This window comes from Lactuca saligna, chromosome 2, assembly GCF_052625555.1.
Source record: "Lactuca saligna cultivar CGN05327 chromosome 2, ASM5262555v1, whole genome shotgun sequence".
In the NCBI taxonomy this organism is placed as follows: domain Eukaryota; kingdom Viridiplantae; phylum Streptophyta; class Magnoliopsida; order Asterales; family Asteraceae; genus Lactuca; species Lactuca saligna.
Window position 1 is genome coordinate 53153143 of NC_136418.1, and position 7623 is coordinate 53160765.

The 7623-nt window shown below is 34.7% G+C and overlaps 1 long non-coding RNA gene across 25 annotated transcripts; it reads right to left on the reverse strand.

Moving 5' to 3' along the window:
- Positions 1–2086: 2086 nt before the first annotated feature.
- Positions 2087–6762, reverse strand: LOC145030966 (uncharacterized). Of its 25 annotated transcripts, none has more exons than XR_013676795.1 (11): positions 6402–6761; positions 5879–6341; positions 5718–5747; positions 5542–5568; positions 5298–5424; positions 5097–5147; positions 4875–4967; positions 4292–4562; positions 4034–4096; positions 3212–3952; positions 2087–2101 (listed from the first exon to the last, which is right to left on the reverse strand). It is a non-coding gene; the product is annotated as an uncharacterized LOC145030966 (long non-coding RNA). The 25 variants fall into 25 exon arrangements; XR_013676794.1 differs by having other exon boundaries at positions 5298–5451; XR_013676797.1 differs by lacking the exon at positions 5542–5568 and having other exon boundaries at positions 5378–5424.
- Positions 6763–7623: the final 861 nt, after the last annotated feature.

Below are 7623 nucleotides of genomic sequence, written 5' to 3' on the forward strand. Positions count from 1 at the left end.
GTGGGTCCGCTCAATACTTGTAACAATCGCGGTTTAGGGGTATGTTCCTTTTATACCCTATTTGCAAATTTCTTTTCATTTTGGTCCCGCCGAGTACATTGGGTGTACTCTATGAGTACGTTGAGCGTACTGGCTCGAAGGTTGGAGACGGAGGCACCCACTTACGTTGGGTGTACATTAAGTAAGGGTAATTCATTTTTAGGGTTTGTACCCTACTTAAGCAACTTATGTTGCCTTGGGTGCATCTTATGGTCAGCCTCCACTTCTCCAAACCTTAAGAACGAAACCCTAATTTCCATTTGTGGGATTTGAGCTTGTAAGTGAGTTTTGGTTGATTTTTTGGTGATTTGAAGGAAGAAGAACACTTAGAGGATGCTTTGGTGTAGCATGAGCTTGTAGATCCAAATTTCTCTCATCATTTCCAACTTTATTGAGGTATAAAGCTTTGAACTTGATCCTTGTTTGTCTACATCTACTTTTTATGAAAATTTGGTCCCATTTTGGTCATATGATGAAATCTAGTGGATTCCTTTCACTCTAAAAGTTAGGAGTTGCTTCTCTTAATGTTTCTGAGGTCCTTAGTCCATAAAGTTAGCATCTTGATGGTTGTGGATCAACCATGCATGTGTTTAGGTCATTATGGTGATAGTAGAATGCTAAAAGTGAGGTTTAGGTCCTTTTTAGCCATGCAAAGGGTCCATGTTCACGACTTTATGGATTAAGACGTCCATTTTGACTAGGATTTGAATTTTGGATGTTGGAATGCAAGTATTAAGCACTTAAGGAAAAAGTGCTTAATAGGCGCGTACGTTTGGCATACTCAAGAGTATGTTGCACATGCATGCCCATGTCCGCGATATGCATGCAACCTAGTATGTTGGGCGTACGTCTAGTACGCACAACTTACTAGGACTAAATGAGGCTTTTGCAACTTTGGGCCATTTTCGAACTTGGGGAGTTGGTCCTTAATGGGTCATCAATTGTTCTGACTTTAAACCATTGTTGGGCATTGGGCCTTCCTGTGTTCGGGCCCATAATGGCTTTTGGGAATCTTTTAGAGCTTTGGGCCATATTGGGCTTTTTGGTGCTATTGGATTTAACCTCGGATTTTGGGCCAAGTTAGTAAGGGGTAAAATGGTCTTTTACCCTGACTACTAGATAGTTAGACTAGGATCCCATTTATAGGGTTGTAACCTAATTATTCATTGGATATTATTTGATGGTGTCAACGTAAGGATTTTTCGGGATCAATAGTCCGAGTTTTTATCTGAGAGATTCAGCAGTTTGAGGTTATTTTTATCAATGTGTTTGGCGGGTCGAAGGCACTAATGTCGGCCCATGGTTTATTATGATTAGGATTCTAACTGTATGCGCGACTCTCGCATGTATGATATTTGATATATATACCGGGCGGGGCCTGATGCTAGGCGGGTCGAAGGCACCAATGTCGGCCCATGGTTTATTATGATTAGGATTCTATCTATATGTGCGACTCTCGCATGTATGATATTTGATATATATATATATATCGGGCGGGGCCTGATGAGTATATTGTATGTTATTTATCTTTATCATTATTGCAAGTGTTTACGTGTATATCGGGTAGGGTCCGATGCCAGACAGGGCCTGATGAATGTGATGAAGCGGGGCCCATCTCTTATTTTTGACATATCTGTTCGGAGCGGGGCCCGATGCCAACGGAGGCCCGTTATATATTTGATATGTATGGTATGTGGTATTTTGGGGGAACCTACTAAGCTTCGTGATTATGGTTTTCAATTTATGTTTCAGTTACTTCCGGATCCAAGGGGAAGAGCTCGGGGTGATCGCCTCGCACACACCCGACCGAGGCGGCGGAATATGCCGAGCTATGCGACTTAGTTCATGGATCACAATCTTATTGAATATACATCGCAAGTTACAACAATAACAACATAGCACTTACATTCCAGTTTAAAGTTTGAATACAAGGTTCATACATATAATAATAGGTTCATAAATTCACCTTAACAAGTAGGCCGACATAAGAAAAACTAAATAAGACTAGATTGCCCAAAAATCCATGAACAAATCTTCTATTAAATGATGGTTCACTGATCTCCTGAGAATACACGTAATTTGAGGGTCAACACAAGGTTGGTGATAGTTACAGGTTTTATGCTAACCGGAATAATGATACTTTATAAGTCTAGAAAGTATTTATTTTGTGGTTAAAATCATGTTTGATAAAGAAAGAAGTCATAAGTAAATTTGTGATTGAAATGTTTGTTAAAGAGATAAACCATAAGTAAATACATACTTAAAATGTTTGATAAATAGATAAACCATAAGTAATCCATACTGAAAATGCTTGATAAAGAGTTAAACCATAAGTAAATTCATACTTAAAATGTTTGGTAAATAGATAAACCATAAGTAATCCATATTGAAAATGCTTGATAAAGAGTTAAAACCATAAGTAAATTCATACTTAAAATGCTTGATAAACTGAGAACCCAGATCCGTGGTTTCTAGTTAAAGAGTCTGGTTAATGCCTATAGTGAGTCCTATAACCGAGTTATATAACTAGTTGTAATCTATGTACAATGCTTCATTGGATGTCGTAGTTATACTAAATATAATTATCAGCCGCTTCGATTGATCAGTCAAGTTTGTAGCTAGCAACCAAAGGTGAGGGTGTGAACCCGTATAGATCTATACATACGTATCTCGCTCTGAGGATTGGCGGTTATAGTTAAATGGGTAATGAATATTGTCTCACTATAGAGGCCATTAATTAGGTTATACGATAAAGTTTCACTAGAAAAGCCGAGTAAGTTCGATAAATTCGTAAAAATGTATGTCATTCGCTTAAATAGATAATATGTTTCTTCACATGCACGAAAGGTTTCCAAGATATAATTGTTATAATTCGTACGTAAATAATTAAAATATATGTTTGTACATGCTCGATATAAAGTGAAAATTAATTATTCACAAGGCTAATAATATTTTTAAACGCATGCATATCGTAAGAAATCGGTTTATAATATATTATTTTGACAATTACAAGTGTTAAAACTAGATATATGTTTTATATATGTATTCCATAACCGATATATAGATTTAGCATGTTTATAAACACATTTCATTACTGGTAAATATACTTATATATTTCACATGTATTCTCCCCCAAAATAATAAAACATTAAAAAGGGGCCGTAACACTCACCCTTGAAGCGTGAACGTTGACTACATTTGTTTTGGTGGAATGCGACGTGAGAAACTGCAAAATTAATCGTTCTTTAAGTTTAAAACGAACCAACGGGTCTATTTATATTACCTAATAAACCAAAAGGGTAATGTTGGTATAAGTTATTATGTATAGGGTGGTCTTTGCTAAAATAAATAAGTTCTAGGGATTGATTTTGTTAAAATCATCCCCAAAGGACTGATATTGTAACCCATTTCCAAGAAAAGGCTGAAAATGTACATTTTAAAACTGGTTTGGACTCCTTGGACTAAGTGTTAAGGTTTCTTGTGGAGGGACTACTTGTGTTTAATCTAAATGAAGTTTGTATTTATTTTGTGAGATATTTCAATGGAGGGGTTTGTTTTAGTTAAATAACATAAAAGAGGTGTTAAACTTATTTAAGTTAAACTAGATGAGGATCTCCGCGTTGCGGGATGGATGTGAACAGAACTATTACAGAAGTGGAGTCCATTCGACTTCATTGTCTTCTTCGCATACCAGAAAAACAATACTGGACACTTGATAGAATTAGTTGTCTATTGATGTTTCTTTCACCTTTTATTTTTCATAATAACAATGGTAACTTCACAAAATGTACTACAATTATTCTAGAATAAAGGTCAAACTGCTTTTATAAGTCGGGTGATAGCGGGCTTGGGCCCATCGGGTCATTTATGTGTGGCTTGGGTGGACATCCCGTTTCTGCTTCCTCTGTTCTTGCTGCAATATTTGTAGTAATTGAGTTAAGACAAATTCCATTAAAGAAGCAAAAGTATGAGAATAAAATAATGATCTACTTACATTTGGCTTTGAATATGAAATTATATAGATTCCGAAAGAATTCCTTGCGCTCTTCCATATTTCCTGCAAAAATATAAATTTGAGTTCACATTAATGCCATTTTGATAAATATATGCCAATAGAAACACACACACACACACACACACACACACACACACACATATATATATATATATATATGAACATATTATAAAAACTGAAAAAAGTAATTTCTTTTTGCACTTTTCACAAAATCATGGATGGCAATAACATCAACACCTGTAGAAAAAGACCTGCTGCGACTACCCTAATTAGTGTCTTCGCGGGGATGGATCTAGACAGGTCTCCATAAATCGTGCTTGTTAGGAGAAGACGTTCTACTGTTGCACGCCACATACATCTAAAAAGAAAAGCGAAAGTAAAATGAGAAAACCTAAATTTAAAAAACTATTAATCGAATTCATAAGCGTTGAGATCGTTGAGCCTTTTTGTTCTTCCGATGGATAGGAATGCCATTCGTGGCTTTCTTTACCCTCAATTTCACCTTTTTCTGCAAACAAAGAATTCGATAGTCATAAAATCAAAATATGTAAACTTATATGAAAATTAGAATGGTGACATGATATTCTATTAAACATTTTAGAGTTTAATAGATAAGTCAATGCTTTGAAATAACATGTTGGTTGAGGGAGATCCTTACACTATATATCCCAAGTATTACATCTACCTTCCTGATGGTTATATGGTTTGTGTTATAGTTATGCAGGTTTTCGAAAGCAAATGAAATAAAACCCTAAAACAAAGGAAAAACTGATACATCACAGGAACCAAAAGCGTAATTTACCAAAACTAATGGACTTACAGCAGCTCCCCATCAGAAAGTAGACTACGTATGCTTATTTGTTCATAAAATCTTATGTGTATCCACTTCTGCAAACCATATTCTTGCTTGAGACTAAACATATGAAAAAATAGAAGGATTAGGACATTTAGAAATGTGGTTGGTGTTACATTTGCAAAGAAATCTACATCAATTTTCCATCTAAAAACTGCTACATTTGACCTGTATAATCAAAATAGCAACCTTTCTTACACCAGGTACTCTTCTCCTGCTGAAATGGAAGTACCGAAAGACCTACTGGCCCAAAAAAGATTAAAAAAAACAAAGTAAATCAATATGCAAAAAGGAATCAAGTAAATTTGTACTCAAATTACTAATGCGGAATACAAAAAATAAAAGTATGTGAAATAGAATGTATAAAACTAAAGTAAAGGGAAAAGAGACCTTAGTTTTCCCAGCATTAGTTATGAAACTGCGTGAGTAGGAAGCATGTGTAATTGAGAATGGAGTCGAACTCATCTTACCGGTTTTTTGAGGAATTTCATCAAACACTTGATGTGCATCTTCAAATCTGTCAAGTACGAACAACAAAAACAATCTAATATGCCCCAAATCAGTTTCTTTTTTTAAACAAAATGTTTCCTATTCTTAGCTCCAACTTCATCAAAACATAATAGAGAAAGCTTACCATGATTAGTTTCAATTTCATGAGTTTCTAAATTTTTTTGTAAATATACATGAAATCCACAAACAAAAAACATGTTATTGCAGATGAAATATCACATCAACAACAATCAACAACAGCAGGAGGACAATAATTCAGAAGAAGAAGAAGAAGAAGAAGAGAAAGAGAAACAATTGTACCTGAGGTTGTTGAATTCGAAGGAAAAAAACCTACAAAAGAGGAGTGATAATTGAAACATGAGAGATATTCGATTAAACGTACGCTGAAGAAAAATTTATTAAAATGATTTATTTCATCAATCAAATCCATCGACAAAAGTAATAGAGAAATAGAGATTTACCTTCGGTGGTTAGTGAGAGAAATTAGAGGATATTAGGGTTAGGAACGTCGTTTCTCCGGAAATGGGGGATGCAGTGTCGTCGGCGAAAGATATAACGACCATATTTGGAAAAAAATTAGTGTTAGAAGAGATATAAATGAAGAGAAGCAAATGAAGCTGATGTAGAATGCAATAAAGCCACCCAGCGGAGGCAAAGGAGGCGGATGAGACAAAAGGATCAATGGTTAAAAGAAATCGGCTTTTAAAATGAGTCGGCAAGTCAAGCAACCGAAATTCTGAAGGCAATCAGTTAGGGTTCGACTATGATTGAAAGCATCGAACATACAATTATTCCATCGTCTTCAACCCCGACTTTGGAGAGAATGGGGAAAGCAACAGCGGGTACAGCGAGCTCAAAGCCGTTGGAGGCGGTAGAAAAACTCAGAGGTGGGTGATAGATAGGGTTCTGGAAAGAACGTATCACCTGATCAAATAGCATTAGAAAATAGAATGCGTAGAGAAGAAAAAGTCGAATCGATTCTACCTTCAATCGCTTCTTGTTCTTGCTTTTCCTTCACGGGCACAAAGCTCACCTCTCTATTCTTCTTGCTTTTCCTTCATGGGCCCAAAGCTCACCTCTCGATTCAGTCGAGCGAATCTGTTGAAGCTGGAAAGATTCCACCAAAAGAGGTGCTCTACAGAGAGGTTCGGGAGAGGGAGGTGGTGGAGCTGGTGACCATGGTAGACAGTAACCCGATGAACACCCGGGTGGGTAACAAAAACGGTGAAGTGGCTAATTGAGAGAGAGAGAGAGGCGGTAGTGGTTTTCTCACAAAGCAGAGCAGTGAGACTATCGGGCTGAGGAGCAGGCAAGTGTTACGTATGTGGATTAAAGCCATTCGAGGGCAAAGGCGGTGGAATATATATGTGTCTAGGAAACACATGGACCCATACACGTAAAGAAATGACAAAATGACATAAAATGCCCATACAAAAACCTAAAGAAATGACAAAATGACATAAAATGCCCATACAAAAACCGGCAGTAACAAATACATAAATAAAGGATCCTAAAAAAATCAAAGAGAAGAAGAGCGTAATAGAAGGGGAATTTTGTTGGAAATTTTAACAAAAGACAACTCAAATAGCTAAGATAGCTAAGAGCACACATTTTTAATATATATATATATATGAGAGTTTTTTTTTCTTCACCTCGTTTCTTCCTTTTGTTCACATATACATACATAAGAAGAATATATATATATATATATATATATATATATATATATATATATATATATATATATATATATATATATATATATATATATATATATTAGGCGAATGCCCGCGCGTTGTACAGAAATACTTATATAGTTGAAGTCTTTACAAATATATGATTTTTAAATATAACAATAACAATGTTGTTAAATTTGATATAATAATTTGTATATACTAAATTGATATAATATATTGATTATTTTGAATTATATGATAATATATACATTTATTATAACTTTATAATCTCAATCGTTTGAATGACTTCTATTCGCAAGTTACACATGAATAAAATTAAATATAATATATGATTTGATGTTATTTATAGTTGTTTTTATTGTTAATTAATTTTTTAAAATTTATTTGCTTAATGTTTTAATTTCTATCATTATAATTATTTAAAACATCAAACATTGTTTTTTTTTTTATTTTAAAGCTAACAATATAATAATTTATATAGAGTTGTTTTTAACTATTGTTATTGTAAG